The sequence below is a fragment of the Betta splendens genome, chromosome 2, assembly GCF_900634795.4.
Source record: "Betta splendens chromosome 2, fBetSpl5.4, whole genome shotgun sequence".
In the NCBI taxonomy this organism is placed as follows: Eukaryota; Metazoa; Chordata; class Actinopteri; order Anabantiformes; family Osphronemidae; genus Betta; species Betta splendens.
In genome coordinates this window covers 549714-572849 of record NC_040882.2, presented here as the reverse complement: position 1 = coordinate 572849, position 23136 = coordinate 549714, and positions in this window count along the sequence as shown.

The following is a 23136-nucleotide window of genomic DNA, read 5'->3' as shown; positions in this document are numbered from 1 at the left end:
AAATACAGGAGCAAAGCTATGTATCACACAATTTCAACTGACCAGAGACCCAGACTGCTTGGGCAGTTCGGGCTATTAGCCTTTCCCCCCAGGTGTGTGTAATTGCAGCAACCCACGGCAGCACATTTTAACAGGACAAAAGCTCTATCCACCGCTATCCACCCTGCCTTTTAGCCACTCAAACGCTGATAGCCATTAGCTTTTCTCCACACAGGTGTGTGGTTGCAGCAACCCACAGCAGCACATTTCAAGAGGACAAAGGCTTGGTCGACTGGCTGTAGCCGTTAGCATAGCTAGCTTTTAGCTTGACTCACATGTGTGGGTTATTACATTTTAAACAGACAAACTGACTTATTAAGACATCATAAGTGTGAAGCATGTACTTACCACAGTGGGTGGATGACAGACTGTAGTAACAGATCCTTTCTTCATCAGGATCTGTGAAGCAAACCCAGCACCCTCATTCTCAAAACAGTCAGAGGTGAAATGAAGTAAAGTAACCCACAAAGTCATTGATGTGTTGGTAGGTTGAATAGGTTTTGGTGTGTATTAAAACACCCAACAACGAAGCAAATTTTATGTTCTGTGTACTATTATGTATTATGTACTATGTTTGTCTGTTCACCGTGAGTGAGAGTGGGATAATGGCGGAAGTCCAGTTTTGGTTCAGTATCATCGTGGGGGTGGTGGTCCAGGTTCTGCTGTGAGAAGTACGGCAAATTACACTGCTGTCAAAACAGGCAGCTCTGATGTGGTCACTCGCCAGCGTGTGGAAGGAACCGACGGAACAGCAGACGAAATCTGCAAACTTCACACGATGACGACGCGGCTCATTGGAGTCGCTCTCTACTTAATGTAACAGTGTGGCCACATATCAAAGCACCATTTCTTGTAAATGACCAAAACAGCCACAAATGAACGCATGAAAAACAATCCAGGACCTCATTTTCTGATCATTCGTCATTTAAGATATAAAAAATTGAAATAAGATATAAAATGTTACTGTAGCTATTGCCATTTTGTTATTTAAATCCAGAGCTTCTACAATGCGAGGACTGCCTTGTGTTTCTGCTGCACGGAGCAAAGTCAATGAACTGCCCTTACATCATCCTCGCTTACCCAGGAGAGTCTGTTGTCTGTTAGACGAATGCACGTGCACACACACACACATGCATAAAAAAACATTCACACACTCTTCACATGGCTAGCCAACCTCCTGAGAGAGAAGCAGCTAACTGTCTCAGTAGAGGAAATGAGCTATCTGCTCCACTTCTCACTGACACACACACACACACACACATGCAGCTCCCCTTGACATTTTGAGATTCTCTGTACTCCTCTTGCCGATCCTCTGTTTGTTTGTATCTATTTTGTGAATACACGCAGGCATATCTGGTTGTGCATGCAGCTTGCCGGAGTGTCTCCGTGTGTGTGTGTGTGTGTGTGTGTGTGTGTGTGTGTGTGTGTGTGTGTGTGTGTGTGTGTGTGTGTGTGTGTGTGTGTGTGTGTGTGTGTGTGAGCATCCCAAGCGGTGAGAGAGTTTGACCTTAAGCTTCTCCTCCCTCTTTACAGTGCCAACTCGTGTGTACGTTTCCTGGGCCTCCAAGATATGAGAGGGGAAAATATCTGCCGACAGCCCATCACAGTTCACGGCTCTTTGTTTATCCATTAATAATTGAGCATAGCTGAAGACAATACAAGGTGTGAGTGCCAGAGTGTGTATTTGTAAGTGGGTATGTTTAGCTGAGGGTGAAGGTGGGCTGGAGATGAGTGTCACTGAGGGAGTTTACACCTTGCATCGCAGTTTAGGCAAAACACCAGGTATCATGTGTCAAGTGTGTGTGTGTGTGTGTGTGTGTGTGTGTGTGTGTGTGTGTGTGTGTGTGTGTGTGTGTGTGTGTGTGTGTGTCCATGTACAGTACAGTATGTTGGGATTATAAAACTATTCCTCCAGTGTATATGTAAGCATTTAGAAAAAATCTGTGTCTCACTCTAATTGTCATTTACTGTATGCTTTATCTTGGAGCATACAGTATACAGACTTATCATTCTAGATCCTTAGCCAGTGTTAGCGGGGTGGCAAGGTGTCGTCATTTTTCATCTTTGGATGCTCAGCAGTTTTTAACCAAATGTAAGTAATATCGCTTCAGTCCATTCAATGCACTTTATTAAAATAGTACAGAGCAAAAAAGCAAATATAACAATACAGTCATATTTAAAACGCATATAATTTATTTCAATTCATACATTTTTAGGTGTGGTTAGTGATTTTTCCGTCACTGAGCAGTTGGTTAACAGATTTGTTGTTTATGCAAAAACTAGTGACTGGTTCACACTGATTGAAGGGTTAATGAACAGTATTGTTTGTTTAAATGTGTTGCTACACAGTTTTTCCACTACTTGCATCTGATCAGTCACTGTGGTATTTTTGTCATTTTAATATTTATTTAATATTCCATATTTTATTGCTATTTTGATTCTTTACACATATGACCTTTAGGGTGCAATTGTACAATTGCGATTGTGTGTTTAGTCTGCGTGAAAGAAATGTCTATACCCACCCTTAAGGAATCAAATTCATTTGGGTATAGACATCAAATGCAAGCCCAGAAATCTATTTTGATCTGTTAATACCAAAACAATAGCTTATTAAGTGCTTATTGACGGTGTGAACTTCTAGTTCTAGGCGGTGTCCTCCATCTGCAGGTGAAGGTAGTGGTGAATGATGAACATTGAATTCTGATTGAAGTTTACATAACCATGAAGTTTACATAGCCATAAACCCTAATGAGATCGCTAGTACAAGGTCAGCACTACTTTTTAAAGTGTTTCTTAGTAGACATTGTCAACAATTTTTTAAGTGTTGACAAATTTACTGAGGGGCACAAACGTTACTGCAAACCGTTTGCGGAAACAATTAGGAAGGGTTTATTTTATTTTATACACAAGTGTCCTCACTTCAGCTCAAAGGAACTGAATCCATTAGTGCAGTGACACCTTTCTGTGGTTTTTCTGCCGTCGGTATGTGGTGTGAGAAAGTGGTGCCGAGTCCAAGCCATAGTTGATTTACAATTTTGAGTTCACTTCTAAAACCACAGTTTGTCTTTACCTCTTATTCTCTCCTTTTAATTATGTGGGCTTTTTGGACATTTTTCCCCACAGACCACTTGCTGCCAGAACAAAGTCGAAATTGTTTCCCCCTCAGAGGCAGCAGTTGAGTGAGAGTCTCCTGAAGTCTCTGCACACAGAGAAGGTGTGAAACACAATCCTCTGGAGGCTTTCAGCAAAAAAAAAATTGCACAAGCTCGTAAAAAAATAGAAATAAGGACAGGGAGCGAGATATAGTGTAATGAAGAATGATTGCTGTGTTCTGTATATTGATTGGTAGAGGTTCCACAGCTCCATATGTTTCTTTGGGTACAATGTTTTGAGCTTATTGAGGGGAACAAATGGAAGTCTGTGATCAGAAGAGTGTGTAGTGCTGGAAGTGAATTCCCTCTGGTGTTGAATACAAGCATTTAGGTCTAAGAAAGTGAGGTCGGCACCTGTTTCCTGAAAACTAGGTAAGATGCTGATTAGCGCAGCGCCCATCATAACACACTTCACAGTTGTGGCTGCTGGACCTTCATCCCTATTCCAATGTGACTGCAGTCGGAAGAAAAGCCTTTATAGCAAACGTCTACATGTCTAACAGCTAGATATTAAATTTAATCTACTCTTAAATATGTAACTGAACATCACATAAAGCTAAGAGGGTTCTAGCTACTGTAGTGTTGACTGCTAAATCCGGCACCGTACCATAAAGTTTAAAGCATGTTTATCTGCAATATGACCAAACTTTTATATATAATGAGACAGTTGTCATAGACAGAACTACAAAAATATTTTCTTTCTAATTCACGTGTAGTATAGTGGATTTTCTGCTCGATTTGGCTTAGTGCCTCTACACAATGGACATATTAGGCAAGTATTGGTAGGTAGTAAGGAAGGTAGTGATGAATGCATACAGTAGCCTTTATTTCCATTCACTACTCTTTTAGTCTTTGGATTTTCTTTATATTCACTTTGAAAAAAAGAACATCTATCACATTAAATGGGGAGTAAGTTTGGTCCAAGTATTTCGCTTGTAGGAATTAACGGCCTCGTCTGACAGAGGCATTGATGCAATCTTAATGAAGAGTGAAAAAGATGAAACATTTTGGGTCAACATCTTGAAGATGACCACTGTATTTATGCTGAGGCAGCTCAAAAAGAGCTTCACAAACCAATGCAGTACTGTAAACCACTGTTTAGAGGAGGGTGTCATCCACTGATGGGAGATTTACCGTAGTAAGTACAGTAAGTGGTTGAAAAATCTGGAAGCATAAGCTTTTAAAACCGTCACTATTCATGCAATCGTTTCTGGTTTGACCTGCTTCAATAGAGCGGCTCCAGCTCGGCTTGTCAATACACAGCACGTGTGTAAGTATTTGATGCTGGGAGTTGGTCCCAGTATAGTACATATAGTTGATAGAAGTGCACGCTTTCATCTGAAACTTGTTTCTATAATGTTAGCATCTTTTCTGAGTTCTTCCTTAACCAAGTTTCTTACTTTTATTAGAATGCACTGTCATTCTGTCACGTTGTTTGCGTTCTTTCTGTATATTTTGTCATGTTTGTTTGTCCATCTGTGTGTATTCATTGTTGGCTTCGGTGCTTGTCTTTCTCTGGCACTTTCTGCAACCGTCTCTCTACTGTACGTCCATCACGTCTATAGAAGCTCGCCCTCCTGCTCACCCATCAGCGCACCAACAGACAGCCGCACAATCTGTGGACACCGCTTCCTTTGATATGGTAAAGCAATATTGTACTTCATCTCTCTTTTTATTTGCCCATTTGTGAAGAAGATGCCATTAGCAGTGTATTATGCTCCTCTGGCGGGGAAAAAAATATCTCCAAAAGGATAGTCGGCGGCCGCCCGCATCCTGCAACGCCTCATTAGTGCATTGCCTTCGAACAAACGTATCAACAATGTTCTGAGCTAATAAGCTTTTATATTCCCAGGCTATATGATGTAGAAAGAGGCAGAGCTGAAGGTCACGGGTGTGTTTGAACGCAGCAAGTGGCTCCGTGAGGGAATGATTTATCTGGAATTATTGTTGTGCTGCGCTCTAGAGAGTTGGCTATTGATGTGTGGGGTTAAAATGGCTTCATTCAAGAGGGGCGGAGAGAGAGCTTCAGTGGTGACACACACACACACACACACACACACACACACACACACACACACACACACACACACACACACACACACAGGGCTACGGCTACGCTATCACTGGCTGGACACAGACATCATTTCCAGTCTGTTATTAACTTCACGTGGCTTTTAACACAGAGTACATACTGTAACTGTGCATCCAGGTAATGTTTCAGTTATTGTTGTAAAAATGAAATGTTGTGTTTTCATCAGCTCTTAATTCATTCAGTAGAAATTTGTAGATGACCTTGTGATTCTGACCTTTATTTTTGCTGTGCTCCATATTTAACCCCCACTCTAGCAAGAAGTTTACACCCCTTTTTTGGATGTTTTTTGTCCTAATGTAGTGCATTGTGCCTAAAACCTTCACTTCCCCCTTCCGGGCGTCAGCTACTGTAATTGCTAAAAGTTGGAATGTCTAAACACTGCACATGGATACATGTGGACACACAAACACACAAGTTAAAAACATACGTTACAGCATCCCACTCCTCTTCTCCTGATCATTTGGAATCCACATTAAAATGCAATAACGAGCAAGGTAACAAACTAATTATCCCAATTAGCTCACTGCTCATACAAGCAAGCTCCAGTGAATTTGTTATCATCCTACTATTTCAGCGGCGTCCTCTGGGGACTGCACACTGCTTGTGCGAAACCCCTCACAAGTCATGACTACTTCTCTGCAGAAGCATCTGGCCACGCACGGTGGGACACCATAATTTCATTGCGTCTTCATTGTTTCAGTTTTTATGGCTTTGAGATTTCTGCCTCAGCATTTGCTTTCTTTGCTATCGGGAGCTGTGTTTTCTTGAAGTTGTGCCGGTTTTCAGGCATTTTTCCCTCCTTGTGTTTATTTGAGTGTTTGAACGTGTAGTCCTGGTGGGATTATGGAAGTTGGAGTACTGTCAGGTCTAATTGCCGTGTGGTGTTTGGATGGGAGACGGGCCTGATTAGGGAGGAGGTGAGGGAAAACATGTCCCTGCTCTTTTCTCTCACTGTCTCACCCGTTTTGTCTCTCCAGCTCCCATCACCCTCCTCCCTTCCACAGCCCCCCTCCGCCTCGCTCTCTCCTCTTTCTGACTCTCTACGCAGAATGATAACAGTCCTGCATGGCTCATTAACTGGCAGAGAGAGACGGACAGACACAAAAGGATAAGAAAAGAGAGAGTCGATGTAGAGAGGGCAGCCCACAGACTTCTCTAACACAGGTTACCACGGCGCTCACCCTGGTGTCTGTCGACTACATCAAAGCCTCTAGATGCCAGTTGAGGGGCAACACGAGCTGCCAAATGAGTTAGGAATATAGAAGGATCAGAAATAGTAGCTGGTGGGAGGAAGTACCAGCAAGGACTAATGAGTTTTATATATTTCATTTCTCTGATTTTCTTTAAACCTTTGTCAGTTTTTCCGCCTCTGCTTTTTTGCCTTGTAACTCAAAACCTAATTTGAGAAATCGGCAGCAGTGCTGCCACCGTAATTAACTTGTCCAGCACTCATAATTATAGTCAGTGTAATATTTTAGATCATGAAGTATGAGCAGTTTCACTGAAAGCATGCTTTATTGTACAAAATAGAAGTTAAATATATAAAATTTTGATGCATCACAAAAGCATTAGTATAAGACTCACACTATTTGTTGTTTGTATGTATATTATATATACATATATGTGTATTTGTAATATGATCTTTAGGCACTAACAGTACTTAGGTATTACTTATACAGTATGTGCTGTCTGTTTGCACATTGTTACAACAGGGGATAAGTGGCTTCCACCTCCCTCTGAAGCATTTACTGATGCTATTAATTTGATTACGCATTGAATTAAACAAGATAATCGGGCATTTGTTGTAAAAAGCCTGCTCTGTACATGTGATTCTTAGTAATGAGTTTGTCGAAAAGGATATACTGGTTCAAACTATTTATTACTTATTATTATTGTTTAGTCAAATGTACATTTAATGGACTGGTCTGTGACCAAAACAAAATGAAAAATAGGACGAACATTGTATAGTGACAACATTATAAAATTTACATTCACTTTTCCTAGTTTGTAAAAAGCCAAATGATGGATCGACTGTGCTTAGAGGTAAAACCTTCTGAGTTTTGCATAGGGGTGCTTTGTCAAGACAATGCTCTCTGTTCAGTGCTTTGTAAACCTTTTTCCTTGATGAGAATGATGCGAGAAAAACCACAAAGATGATAACAGCACGCTTGTGAAATAATCATCACAAGACTTTTTTTCCTGCCCTGAGTCATGGGGTGAAGGATAACGAGAGACAAACAGAGATGTAGAGAAGAGCAGGAAAGAAATATATAAAAAAAAGCCAGAAGGAGCAAGACTTCAGAGACCAAGGGTGAAAGTCTAAATCTTTCATCCTCTTTCTGGGTTCAGAAAGAGACGAGAAGTGTGGGTTGGATTACCTGCACTAAGCCACAGAGAGAGCTCAACTGCTGCTCCCTCCTATGTCTTGAAAAGGGGCTGAATATGTACCTGACTATGTACCTGACCAGACAAAAAAAATTGCATGCAATCACAACTCATTGGCCTCGGAATGGAGTCACTTTGGACCTGAGGGTCATTTAATTTGCAGTTTAATTTCTCCCCTTAAATCGAAGACTGCTGTATCATTTTTTTCCCCGATCAACCGCAGCAACCAGCACCTCCATCACTGTCACTTGTATCTGTAAAAAAAAGGCCACATTTTACCACATGCACTGATTTCTGTGATGTTATCTGGACGTGTTTTCATGTAGATTCAAAAACGGCCTGCCATCTCCGCTCCTTCAGCCTCCTTCATGTTGACGCTAGCTTGTTATTCAGTTGGGAGATTCGACACGAGTCCAGGAGAAAACACTTGAAACGCTATTAAGTCTGTAGTGGGGCTTGTGTGTGCCAGTTGTAAGCCTCCTCTCGTCAATATGACTGTAGGATGCGCACAAGAGCACTGGCTGGATGAAGAGGAAGGGAGAGGGCGCTCCTCTGCAAAAAATGCCCATCCTAACAAGACATTTAGTCGCACAGTTGATATCGAAATTAGATTCTTCTTTAATCAAGTGAGAAATTGAGCCAATAACTTCACTTGTTACCACTGTGGATCCAATTTTGTCAGAACTCTTTTGCAGAAATAAGCAGTCTGCGAGATCAGGCCACTGTAATATCTTGAAAAAGGCAGATTGTAGCATCAGTATCAGTATATTTGTGCTTTCTTGGAAATATAAAGTGCACATAATTGCTAAGATGTGACATTATCTCACTCTCGATACAATTTCTTTCTACTTGTTTCCAATAAAAGCTGTTGCTCCGATAGCCCAGGACTGAATTAAATAACTTGGCGATGATGGATACTTCTTGCAGTGGAGGGAGAGATTGAGTTAGAGAAGAGATTGCTTGTCAGGGCCCTGATTTCACCGTTCTGTGCTGATGACGATAATAATAACCATTCGCAGGAGTGGCAGCAAATGGGGAGGAGAGAGCATAGACGTCTTTTTAAAGAGGCGTTCACATAGTTACTTTCTGCAATCAAAACATAGATTTCCAGCGATGGATTGGAGCAGAAAGCGCGCCCAGAAAGAACAAGCGATAGATTGCAGAGCACACATCCTGTTGTTTGCCATTGACGGATATTAGCCCGGTATTTGTGTACAATAATCAGTAGGCCCTCAACAGACTAGTCTCCAGACAGAGACATCTGAGCAGCGATTGTCTGGTAATCAGGCTATGTGGTTTAAGGCGCTGGTGGGGAGGTGGGGACTTCAGGAGTAAAATCTTGTAACTCCAATTATAATAATTGTTGTGTTTAAATGTTGTGAGGTGAAGCATGTACTGATTTAAATGTGCCCATTCCTGTTGGGGAACCTTTATTTTAATTCCTTCAAAATGGGGAAAGTCGCTTTCATTTCTTTGGTTTCCTCGTAACAATAGTGATGTGTAGTTACCTGCCAGAGAGGCTGTGTATATATGGGGGGGTTACCCCCCCTTCTTTGCTAAGTCCATATGTCACCAATCATATTGCTGCCTAGTGGAGGGAAGTAACATCTTGTTGTTATCTGCCAAGCTTCATAACTGTGCATGTTTATAACCAGCATAGTACAACTCTGCATGTTATACACGTGTGTATCCTAATAACTATAAACCTCAAAACTGCTTTTTTCCTGTTGCTCTATTGCCTTCAGATACTTCTCTTGTCTCCATCAGCAACGCCCCCCCTGACCCCCTCCAGATTTTTTTCCTTGTCATATGCATGATCACTCCCTCCTACTCTCTCCTCCTCACTCTGCATCCCTCTCCTCCCACTATTCCCCCTCGACGCTTTTAATCTTGGGTTGATGATACTTGGTGGAAGCACTTAAGTTTCTGTGCCAGGTGTCTCCCCACGCTTAACATCCTGGGCTTAGCTCCTCATTTCTGTGGCTCCTTCGCCCCCTTCCTCTTAAACACACATACCGTACATACACAGGGGTCTACAGCTACTGACTCTGTGTATATGTATATTGTGTATAGGCTCAGTATATTCACAGAGGCAGGCTTACTGCTACTTAACATATTAGCATTGCCATTTTGCATATTTGCCTTTTGAGCAAATCTGTAATTTCAGAAATTGTAACTTTGAAAAAGGAAACGCTCTCCACCTATGTTTTTATGTGTTTTTTTTGGAACAAGTAGAGTCTAGTCCATTTCTTCCAAATATCATCTGGAAACAGCTGACAGAACACTACCAGGCTCAGGATGGGCCGTAAGTTTGACATAACCGATTGGTAAAAGAAAAAGCAGAACATACTGTACAGACAATGAAAACATACTCAAATTTTTTTACTTGAGTGCTATTTTTGTCTTCATACAGATTTAATTGCATTCAGGGGTCCCTTAGCTGCGCTTTAAAGACTGTGTAATCACAACACACTCAAATTTGCTGAGTCATATAGATGTTGATTTACATTAACTCTATGAAATGCTGTTTACAGTTACCATGACAGTGTGGAGATTTAGGCAATGGGTGGAAGAGTTTGCTTAGTGCCACTTTGTTTTGTTCCTCCCCTATGCTTTCAAAGAACAGAGGAATGGAAAATGAGAGGGAAAAAGCAAAGGTAAAGAAGAGGCAAAAAGATGAAGCGAGTGATAGCTCCTGTTTATGATATGTTTGTTTGTGTTGCCGCAGGGACCTCTCTTCTTCGCCCCCAATTTCCTCCCCATCCTCATTTTTTTTCAGTCATCATCTGAATATTTCTGTCTGTCATGTTTCTGCTGCCTGTCCAGGCAATGCGCTCTGTTTCACTCTCGTCTGATGTCTCAATTAAAATTAATATGTTCGGTCTGCTCAGATAAAGAAGAAAGAGGAGGAAAAAATCCTTTTCCAGGAACAATGGCGGCGTCTTGCTCATTGGTAACCAATCCTTCCTTGTCTGGGCCTACGCTAATGCTTTACAATATTGACAGCTCTAATTGTGCAGCTCTAGTAAAGAGGTATTTTTGAAAGCAGAGGCCAAAAGGAACCACGGCATGCTGATTTCATTTGGCTTTTATGGTGTAAGTTTGACACAGGTCTTGGGTATACCAGCATCACCTTCCCCAGCGTGTGGTAAACAGGCAGACAGTAGGAGTCACACTGTGTGGTCAGATGCCCCTTTCCTCCTTTACATGTTTCCTTGTCCTTGAGATGTCTCCATCTCTGGGCTTGGCTGTAGCGCTCCTCTGCCCCTTCATCAGGACAGAATACTGGTGTCAGCACTTCCTTTCTCCCCTCCTCCACCTTTGCCTTTATCTGTCGCTTCTTCTAAAGATGCTCTCTCCATCTCCAGCACTCCTGGGGTCAAGCTGGAGGAAGAACAAGGCAGGAGGATAGACGAAAATGTGAGGAGTGGGAGAGAGGTAACGGGGGAAGGGAGAGAAAAGAAAAGGAGGGAGGGAGGCACCTGACTTGAAGGCAGAAAGATAATTTTGGCCAGGCGGCTCTGTTTAAGGTTAAAGCCTGATTTGCATTTCAAAAGCGGCGGCCGGCCATGTTGCTACCTCAGGGACGCCATCGGGACCAGCCAGCGTGTCATTTAATGTCAGCTTGCACCAGGGCCTTGATGAAATTAATAGAGCAGCCTGTGATTGATAACGGCAATGCTCAGCGCCACAGCCGCCTGTCCCTCCTCCAAGCCCAGGTGTCGACCACAGCACTTTCAAAGTTCCCACCAGTCCCAGTACTAAACTGCTTCTAAATGCTCCTGATCCCTCAGTGTCTGTTCTTCAACAGGATGGACACAAAAAATTACAGTGATCTTAAAATATCTGCTTCTATTGTTGTCAGTCTTGTATTAATCCTTAATACGCTGAACCTTTTGAATACTTCTTTCTCTCTCCCCTTTAAACAGTATGTATACACATTTCTACCTTGATTTATTAACTTAGTGCCACAATAAAAAAATGTATGAAATACAATATTCAGTACATAATAAAAATTTCAAATGTGCATTGTGTAGTAAAAGATTGTTTATTATACCATGCTGTGATCAAATAGCTTTAACATTATGACCAGTTCTCCTGTTGATTCAGGATGTCCCCACAACAGTGTCTGACATCCAGCTGTTTTTCAGAGGCTTTGCAGTGATTAAAAGTATGAACCTGAAGCCCATGTAGTCAGAAGGTGGGGAGAGTCAGAGATGGAGAGGCCCAGCGGGAGGTGTCAGAGCTGGGCAGGGATGAAGCTGTAAGCCTGGTGGTCACCGGGATCAGACTAAGCCCACAATACACTTCTAGACAAACCTCCCAGGCCTCTCAGAGACAGAAGAACGAAGAACTGAGTGTGACGTGAATAACAGGAAGCAGAGAGGCGAGAACGAGAGAAAAGATTTGGACTTGCTGATGAGGGCGGCACGGCGAGAGAGACGGGCGAGAGATCTGCTTGTCCTGAAATGACTGGATATGTTCTTGTCAGTTTTAATCTCTGGGTGTTGTTGATTGGGGGGGAAGGAGGAGCCGAGGCCCGTGGTAATCTCCTCCACAAGCAGTGGACAGAGCTTGCTTTGTTCCAGTACTACCATCAACTCCAGTCCATGTTCTGTGTAAAGCGGCAGCATGTCCACAAAGAGACGAAACCAGAGGTAGACGGGTGACTCACATCCTTCTATCTGCTTCCTCTCTCCCTCCTTCCCTTAATTCACTCATTTACATCAGCCATTATCTTTGTATATTGAAAGCTGCAAAATAAAAAGAAAGGGAGGTAGGGATGAAAAAAAAGAACAATAAAAAGAGGCAGAGGAGGCGCAGGACTGTTTGAATCAATTACATCCTAAAGAATCTTTCATTTGCATCCGTATCTGTTCAAACCTGAACAAAAATGCCAGATGCCTTTGTATGTCCAGTTATTTATAGTGGGTGTTTTTTCCTTTTGTAATTGTGCAGGAAATATCAAATTTGCATAGAGTGATTATTGTTGATTGTTTATCTAGCCGTCAGGACGTTTCAATATTCAAAGGCTGACAGGTTGTCAAGTACTTAAAACTCATTTATTTGGGGAAATTTGCATGTAATTTGGCGGTAATGAGGGGGATGTCTGTGGTCATGGATTAGATGCCGAAGATGCTGCAGGGAAAAGAGGGGATTCTGGCTGACTGGCATTCCTCCACTTGAAACACACGCTTTATCCTCAGCTCGGCTGCCAGAGTGATGCTAATGCTACCTAGCGCTGCCTACCCAAACAACAGAGGATTGTGTGCAGACGCTTGGCATCGCTGTGGACTTAGCAGCAGCAGCAGCAGTGAGCCAGCAGCGCGGCTACACACAGGAGGGATTTGTGCGCGGCGCTGTTGTGTTGCCCCGTGAGCCCACAAGGAGATACGCTCATAAACAAAGTAGCTACAGTGGTAAGAGCAGCAGATGCTAACTCCACAAAAGATACATTTTTTATTTAAACACTAAATGAGAGAATGCCTTTACAAAGAAAACCAAAGCGCAATTTTTCTTTTTTACAACAATCCCAAAAATATCTAATGATTTCTACTTCACCAGCGTAAGTCATTATCAGAGAATCAACACTTTCTTGCAGTGTTTCACACTGAAAGCCTGAGTGTTAGAGGCCTTCCCTACCCGTGAATGTTCTAGCCACGCCCCTGCCTCTTGCCCATTCAAAACAGCTGTTACAAGCTGCTGTGGTTCATTTTACTAGCGTTTTATAGTTCAGGCATTTGTCTGACATAGCGTTCACGTTTTGTACTTTCATGTGCAGGTGATAACGATAGCAGTTACAACCACGCATCCAGGATCTTTGACCTGTCCGTCCTTTTAGTTCTGAACTAAAATTCACTCCCTCATTTAATGGACTAGTTAAGAGAATGTCTGTTTTGCCCAATTTTCATGTAGATAAACTGTAAAACATTGCAGTTTTAATAACATGAAGGATGTGAAACAATAAAATAAAGAAAAAAGCAAAAGCAAATAAACAGTAAATTATAGTCAGGTTTAATACAAATACGATTAAATGATCTTCCAGTCAAGGAGTAAATACTATTTTAAAGCCATAATATTTATGTTAAACAGCCACAGAGCTGGTGCCTGAAGAAGTTTCCTCCAATAGGATTTCTGTGTGCACTGTTTGTTGCTGTTAACTGCATTGTCTTTCGTTATCAGTCTTTGGCTTCATCCTTTATTCACCATAGTAATAGACATAGTGAGCTAATGAGTGAACATAGCTGGAGGCGAACAGGATACACACACAAACATATAAAAACTCAACTCTGATGAGTCGCTTGTTTGTTTATCTCTTTCTGAACTGTAAATCCTCACCGCTGATTTCACCTGTCACAGGCAGGTTCGTACTCGGAGATCACTGGGCATAACAGCGGGTAGTCTGCCGACTGGGATAAGATATGAGCCTGGGCTTCACAGCGCACGGCAGAGCATTAAACTTTGAGCGCATGTTAAAACATTCAGCGTGTTTTACCTTGAGCTCAAGGTCAACTTCAAAAGGAAGAACTCTCCCTTAGTTCTTAGCTCCCAGACTGACTGACTGACTGGTTGGCTGACTCACTCGCCTGAGAACATGAGAAAATGCAGCTGAGAGCTTGCCGGCACCCACAAAAGCACCTCCCACACCTCTGTGACTCACTCAAAGTCACCTCGGCTCCAAGGTTAAACGCTCGCTGTATTTCCCTCTTAAATATAGATCTGTTCCTGAGCTGTAGCCTCTGTGAATAGGAGGCACTTGGCGGATGTATCTACCTTATGCATGCCTGTGTATGCGTGCTACTGTCATTCTTAATGTGCTAATATGTCTATGTGAGTGAAAGACTGTGCATGTGTGACTTTTTTAAAAAGATGAGTGAGGATAATCGGCCCCCAGCGTACCGGACTAAAAGGCCGGGTCAGAGTTTTAAAGAGAAGCTATGTATTTCCCATCCCTGGATAACGATGATGAAGTGGGCCCTTGTGACTCAACCTGAGAGCATGAAAAGGGCCTCAGAGGGGACCCGGCATCTCTGGCCCCTCTATTTATTGTCCTAACGGCTGCCTGAGTTCTCTTCCCCTGCCGGGGCGAGCAAAGAGAGAGAGAAAGCAGTGGAGTGGTGGCGAGAGCTCTCTGTACTTTACCTACCCAGCAGCCACTCTCACCATGAAAGCCCAGGTAATGTTCCCTGTTCACCGTGATAACATTTCAAAGGACACCCGTGTTGATGTGTGTGTTTGTACATGGGCGAGTGCGCCGCAAGCTATCAACTGCCCTTATTGTGGTGACATTATTGACTTCTTGACTACTGGAGGCTGTATATTACTCAGTTGCTGTCTAAAACTGTATTGGTTTCTGATAAGCTGATGGTTGCATCGCTTTCTAAATATGTGTTTAACAAATTGAAAGACAAGAAAAAAGTTTTATTAAGATTTTAAAATATAACAAACATGCTGTTTAAAGAGAGAGACTGACCTTGAAAATTTATAAACATTAAAAAAACTTTCCACATTAGTTTGCTTATCATATAGAGAATAGTAATAACGTTTTAGATTCAATATCCCTCATGATCAGATTGGTAAGAATTTGTAGTGTGAAATATTTAAGTTCTAGTGGTTTTGTTTCTCAACCTACTTGTGCTAACTTCATAGAAGTTGTTCACAGAAGCATAACTTTCTGTTTTGTCTTTCTAATGCTGGATTACCTCTCTTAATCTTTTTAATGCAAATGTACAAATATACCCCGTCTGTCGTTTGCTCAGGATTGTGTTTGGAACTTTGGATTTACTCTTCTAGTCAGTCGAGTAAATAACCTGTTCACTGTATAAACCTGGGAACCACTGTACAGTATAAACATCCACAGTAAATGGGGTTATTTGGCCTTTACAGTATGTGTGGATTTAAACCTATAACATTGGAACCTGACAGTAAATCAGCAGTCACAGAGGGTTGGAGCCAACTTGTGTATACTATTTGGATTTTACTGTAACTAGATACAGTACTTTTTTCCCCTGTATCGGTGACCAGAACACTCACAGGTATCCAGATGTTCTGATGCTAATTTTCCTGCACACATTCAAACACTGGCCCAGAAAGCTGGACAGGTAATACTGTTAAAACAAAACTATTCAAAGTATTGTTTTTTCTATTTAAAATCGATCATTGTCAGTCAATTTCAATTTTGCAACTTACGCCACTCTTCTCGTATAAGCACACGGGCTATCTGGGCTCTCGTGGGACAGTCAGTCAAGCCAGTAAACGTTGCTACCAGTAGATCCCGGCGCTTGTCAGCGTTGCGTTACAGGCGTTATTAATTCTCATTGCTGTACAGTGTGTTGACAGCAGAGAAGGCAAAATATGTAAAAGTTGACATGGCTGACATTGTGACAGGCTGACAAAAATACGAAGTGGAGGTTTATATGTGCTTCACAGATGATCTATAAATAAATGGTTTGGATGGGGAGCTATAAAAAGTGTCTACCCCATTATTTCTGTCCTGTTTCTCTCTTTTTGCTTTGCTGTGTTCTATCACTTCTTACCTTTCCTTTTTTGACTATCCTCCTCTCTCTCGCTTCTTCTTTAGCATCTTGCTCTCTGGATGGCTGCCTACCTCTGCGCCTGTGTCTGGGACTTGGCTGGGGCAGAAATAAACCACAGTAATGGCTTTGCTTTGCTGCTAATCTTGTCATAAGAAGGTGCGGCCCTGGGAGGATAGCTCCTCGCGTGTGATATCCTAATTTAAACATCAAAAGATTCCATCATTAGGAAGCATGCATCTAGCCCCAGTTTTCAAGGGAAATTATTACATCTTCCTGCTGCACAAGTCTAATGCAGGAAGACATTTCTGTCAAGCGCACACACAGACACACGCAAGTCTCACCGGACTTGATGTTTGTGCACTTGAAGAAAAACATCATCATTAGCAGCCTCCTCTCGTGATAGACTGAGCGATGACTTTTTGTGACGTGGCCCGCCGTGGGTTCTGATGATAGCCTTCATTTGGAGTGGCTGCTTGGCATGTGAGATTGGAGACGGGGACGAGGATCTGCTAAGTGGGATCCAGAGTGGTATATGACAGCTTCTTTGGTGGGTCTCCCTTTGCTTCAGAGCCATCACGCCAGATCTATGTATGTCATGCAGCAAGGGAGCATTGGGTACGATCACACCTGGTTAATAGTGTTATATACTGCGTGACAGGTGCAAAGCCACACAGGAGAGATGAATGTAGACAGCTGATGTGCTTACTGTACTGTACTGCATGTATACAATCATTAGATGTGTATTTCTGAAACCTACCTTTTGAAAACGTTGGTAGTATCATCTTACTATAGTTTGTTGGACTTTCAAAGGATTAGCAACATGGATTCATTTAGTTTGTCACAGTAGCTTCATTATAGACACACTGAATTCAAATTAAGCAAAAAAAAGTATAAGTAAAAAGTAGGATTTTGGCTTGCAGGTTCCATACAGTTATTGGCCACCTTGACCTGTAGTCTAATTAATTGAAATGCAGCAACTTGACCATTGATTGTACTTTTACATTAGGTGGTACAACCGTTTTGGATTAAGGTAAACAATAACTCTCACTTTAAACAAAGGATTAGAATCACATTTTATTATCATGCAGTAATACTTCACCCTCTGTGACACTAATAATAAATGTGTAGTAGAATGATCAACAGCTTGAACTTAAAAACTGAGAAATTATAACCTTGTATAGTAAAACTTATTATAGAATTAATTGCAGAGCTGCTGTATTGGATTTAATTAGATTGTACAGCTGTACTTCCTTGGCATGTTGAATGATGCATGTGTGTGAAAAAGGTGATAGTACTGTATTTAAAGGTGACGGAACTTAAAGGACTCCATGCTTTAATGGCCAAAAGATACAAGGAATTCACACAATCTCCTTTGAGTTTGCTTCTTTTGTGAAGTGTTTCAGCCAAATATGAGTCCCCAGTGGCTCTACAATATCAAAAATAATCTGTTAATTTGAGATGTTATAACACTAAAAACAGCACTTTGAATCAAAGTCTGAAGTTGGTTAATAGGCTCTCCAACTGTTTGGCTCCTGTAATTTAAGTGTTCACATGGGACAGCGCCTGGCGTATGTGATCTATTGCTTCACAGCAGCACTTACCTCGAATTATTAGCTTGACTGATGATGGATTTAAGAGTGAATCAAGAAATACCATGTTCTATAAGAGAGTGGCATCAAAAGACCAAAGAGGTGTTTGCTCTTTCCTTTTCCCTTTCAACTTTCTTTTAGTCCCATGCTCTGTGTGCATTTTGGTCTCTCTCTCTCTCTCGCTCTCTCTCTCTCTCTCTCTTTCTCTCGCTGTGGTGTTCTCTCTTTCTCTCTCTCTCTGTCTCTCTTTTTAGGGATGGTACAACAGTAGGTTTCAGTTGCTGTATGATTTATTCATTGTTGTGTTTTTTCCGCTTCTCCTTGAATGTTTGGTAGAGAGGACAGGAAACTTTGAACCAGAGTACAAAGCAATGTATATTTGGGTCACACAATTTTCACATTTCTTCTGAGAGCTGCGTGTGTGTGCTCATGCATGTATGGTCTTCCTCCTACTTTGTCTCACTGCCTCTCTTCTGGGTCGACTTTTCTCCTCTCTGCCACGTTTGTCCTTGAAGTGAGAAGCAGCGGGGTGCCCCAATGCAAGGGGAGACTGGTGGGGGAATGTGGGGGGGTTGAAGAAGGTGAACAGGGCACAAGGGTTGGGAACTAAATAATGGATGACTTCTTGTTGAAATAAAATCCAGCTGAATATGCAGGAAGGAAGCATAGCATTACCTGAGTAGCTGCAGAATGCTTAATCCAGAACCATGCACCAGTGAAGGCTTTTGTGGTAACTGGCCCTGGTGTCGGTGCCGCTGCTTTAGTGGAGTTTAGCTTTAGTGCAAGCAATGCAACACCTAATAGTGTTATGCCATTACGTTAGTGTGAAAGACAGGGCCAAGCCCAGGCTGCAGGACAGCCGCCCCCTTCCTGCACACGCCGTGACTTTGACCTTAACACCACCTCTACCGATTGACTCAGCAGCAATTATTCAATTTTACCCGGTTTAGTTCAGCTTTTTTTCATACAGTATATAGCCAATTTCAGTCCTGGCCGTTTGGTGCAGTGATTAGCGCATCACGCATCTGACGCTCAGGTTGAATGTTCAATCCTCTCAAAGAGAGGTTGCGTCCAGGGTGTCCATCTGACGGGATAAAGCAGAAATGAGTTAACTTTTATATAAAACTTATCCCAAGGCACTTACATAACACCTTACAAAATCAAAACCCAACAAATGCCACACAACGCAAGCTTTTAATTGTCAAATTAAATATATTCATATAGATAGAATATTTATGATTTTAGCTTCAATTACATTTTAATATTAATAGTGGAAAGAAAAATGTCTAGCAGGACCAGCCTCAGGGTGTACATCCAGAACAACAGAGAGAAGACATAAGAATGATCTTCATCATTAAGTGCTTTGTAAGTGAGAAGAGATTTTTTTAAATATGGCGTAAAAGAGATATGTTAACACCAAAGTTGCTCACAGTAGAACCCGATGCTAGCATTGTGTCATCCACAGATGATCCCTCCTCCCATCGCCTCTTCATCACACACTGACTAAAAGTGTCTGTCCCTAAGCCAAGCTGGTAAAATATGAGCCGACACTGAAACTATGACACCACTTCCATGTAGACACATTAGCATCACTTGCCAAGCCTCACCTTCACCAGATGTATCCACACAACTCAACGTGTTTTGCAAAGTCTTGTGCACATACAGTAATCAACATATTCACACCTGAGAAAAGTTGTATGTTTTCCACTAGTGTGAAAGTTGATAAATAACTAATTTGGGTGTCAGGAAAGTAAAATGAAATATCATGTTGCGGAGGTACCAGCAACAAACTGTTTTGCCAAACACTAACGCTGGGGTTGTTTGAATTTGTGCTGTTTCAGTGTCAGAAGTGTGAACAATATTCCTTGCGTGCGAGACAGTCACAGCGCTGCACAAGTTACTTTTTGGGGAGTTAATTATTCCAACCCCACATCATCTGATGGCATTTTGAATTATGAATTCCGAAATGCGCAGGAAACTGCAAAACAAAATCAGGCTAACGATGTTAGCTGTAATTAAAATGGAGAAGTAGCAGGCTGCCACACTATTGGTTTGGAGAGAGATGTATTAGCCAGGCATATGGTTGTGATAATTAATCCCAAGACTACAGAGAAACAAATAAACACACGCTAAACAAACAGGGGGGACCAGCTGAGGGCTGCAGGCATGGGTACTTCTGGAGAGGAACCCGATTTTCTTTTAAAAAAGCAGGTCCTTATCATTATATTTGTGCAAACAGCAGTATGAGTCATGCATGTCCACAGAAAAGGAAGAAACTGAGGTTGATACCAAAGAGGAGGATCAAGGTGGAATAGTCGTCCCTTTGCAGTTTGCACTATACACATTTATTTCTTTTAAAGGTGAAAATGTAAATATAGTGTACATTCATACATTAGTTACTTTCATCAGTATGAAGCTACAGTATACTGGCAACTTCATCCCCATTTTTTGTTTGTTTCCCCCAATCCCAGCAAAGGCTCTATCATTACAAAACAACCTCATCTTCTTACAGGCTCTAAAATTAATCGCCAACCATCTTGCATGGACTTATAGCTGTAAAAGTTCCCTTTGTCAGTGTGAATGACGAGGAAGTGGGGCCGTCCTGGCTAGGTGGCGCGTGAATAGACACAGTGGTGGTTTGCGGTGAATTGGAAGAAGAGGCGCTAGGATAATGCTCTCCCTTTGCTATCTGCTCCCAGTTGGAGGATGAGGGAGACAGAAGGGAATAGCTGCTAATAAGGCGTTGGGTAAAAAGCTTTGGGGAAGCTCCCTGCGGTGCTGGTCTGTAATGGAGATAAGCGCTGCCGTGTTGTTGTCTCACAAAAATCAACAAAGGGAACATGCGATGGGAGATTTGTGGCCACATCCCCAGTGAAAATCAGGGCTTTCACGGCGCCAAAGCGTTTAGCAGAATTAGAAATCATTAGGCCTAGCACTGAAAGGCGAGTGTGCCATATGCCATTTATAAAAGCCGCCCATTCCTGTACTCGCTTTCTTTTATTTATCTTTGAATGCAAACAAATCTGAGGGAAGAAACGAAACAAAATGAGGAGCAGCTCGCTATTTCCTTGTTTGGCAAAATCTTGAGCTTGAACAATCTGCATCCCCGCACCTTGTGATCTGCACGAGCGATAAGGCCGCGGCCAGGCTGTAGTTAGGCTAGCAGCAGGTGCCTTGCCAGGCAGTGGGGGGATACTGATAAATGGGGCCAGCTTCTCCGCATAAAGCCACAGCATCCTACAGAGAGACCAGAGATAATGTATGCAGAGTTCACAGGCACTGTGGGTTGCTGCTGCAGGGCGGGCGGACATCTTTGGAGCAAAAATGATAACTGCATAGAGATGAGGAGACTTTCAGGTGGTTATTTCAGCCGAGTTGTGCTCTCACAGGAAATGTGGAATGGACCCCTATGATCTGCAGACCCATGACTGCATGTTTGCTTTGCTTGGATGAGAGACGATGTAACGAGACAGGAGTGGTCAGGAAGAGGACTTTTTTTTTATTTCACCAAAATGAAACTACTGTACATATATTGGTGTAAGTTTTGATTGGGTCTTCCAAAGTAGCTATATTCCCATTTTACTATCAAGGAGGAAAACACATGTTCTGCTTTTGATATATTTACTTTATTTGAAAAAATTATTTCTAATTTGATTTATCTCAAATTATGCTGTAGGTTTGCAGATGCTCTGGTTGGGGATCAGTGGACTCCAACCTTTTCTGTGCCACTGACCGCAAGACAAAATATTTTCACTATTAATATTTGGAAAGTTCGTTGCTCACTGGCTCTGAATACTCATACAGACAAATGAAGGGTCACAGGAGGAGTAGGCTGTTGATCAGTACTGGCCTGAGATATGCTTCTCAACCAATCAGAGCATTTGGGGGCGGGGCCTAAGACCGCTGCGGCGCTATCTGAGCTGGAATCGAATAGAATAAAGGTGTCTTACATGGACATTATCAATTTAAATCTCTTTCAAATGGCAGAGTCCTTGGATACAAGTCACTCACGTCAAAGCTGAATCTGAATCAGTCTGAGGTACTCTATCTCATACCATAAATGCAATACACATCGTTGATGCCAGCAAATCACCCACCTAAACAAATAGTGAGACTTTGGCAGACTACATTGGATACAGCATGTGGGAGAAGTATAAAAGCAAAAGCACGGCAAGCTAACAAATGCCATAGCTAAGTGCTACAAACTTCAGGCCGATTAGTATTGAAAGATGTCGGTCTGAGGAACGTTAATAGAATCAAATGAAATAAATAATGGCACTTGGGAGCCTCCCTTTTTTGTTTTTTGCTAGCTTGGAGGTTTCAATTCATTGGTAATTTGTTACATTTTACTGACCGGAGCAGCCCCTTTTTCAAAAGGTCGCAGTTGCAGGTAAGACACGTGACCGAGGCAAGCGTCTTGACATGCGTCAAGTGTGGGTCATAGACAGATTTAGTAGAGAGATTCTAGTAATTTTCCAAAATAAAACATTGTTCAGAATCACACAATAAATAAACAGAAATTATGTTAGGTTACAGTAAGTATTGTTTTTTGACCCACGGACTGGCACTGGTCCGCGGCCCAGGGGTGGGGGCCACTGATCTGGAAAATAACAACCCCATCACTAAAGTAAATGCTGTGTACTACAGCAATCTCTGTGGGGCCCTGTTAAGCAAGTGTTGACCTCTAACAACAGTTAACTAGCTGAACCTAGCCACACTAACATTAGCTGCTAACCAGCTGCTAATGAATTCACTGGGCCCATGAGGTCAAGCCCAGTTGTCTTGGGACCCATTAACGAGGCAAGCAGGCCCTCCTCGCCCCACGCTCACTTTCATCTCTCTCTCCCTCTCTCTCCCAGCATGGGCGCTGCATCCTGCTGACTTCCAGCTAGCGACGATCGGCGGCTGTTCAGCGCCAGAGGCCAGGCTAAGCCGCGCTCTACCTAGGGATCCCACCTCGGTGAACTGTCATTTGTCTTGGCTACCCTGGCAGCACCACAGGCTACGTTAAGTCTTGATCTATGGGGTACCAGCTGACTTGACCCTGGGATTCACACGCCGTACCCATTGTGAGTCTGCACTGCACAAGCTGGTCAAGTTAAAATTAACGTCTGCGTTCCATTGGTTTAGAATTTAGAAGTTACCCTACTGTACATTACAATTGAATCAGACAAAGTTGTCAAGTGAAGACCTTTCTCTGCCCGAGTTACAGTATCTCCAGCCTACTATGTCCTGGCTCTGGTGTTAAGTGTCTTTCCAAATGGTCTGTGTTGCTGTCAGCACTCACATGTTCACTTTCTCCGACTCCCTTATCGCCATAGCCATAGTGATACTGTTTGTGA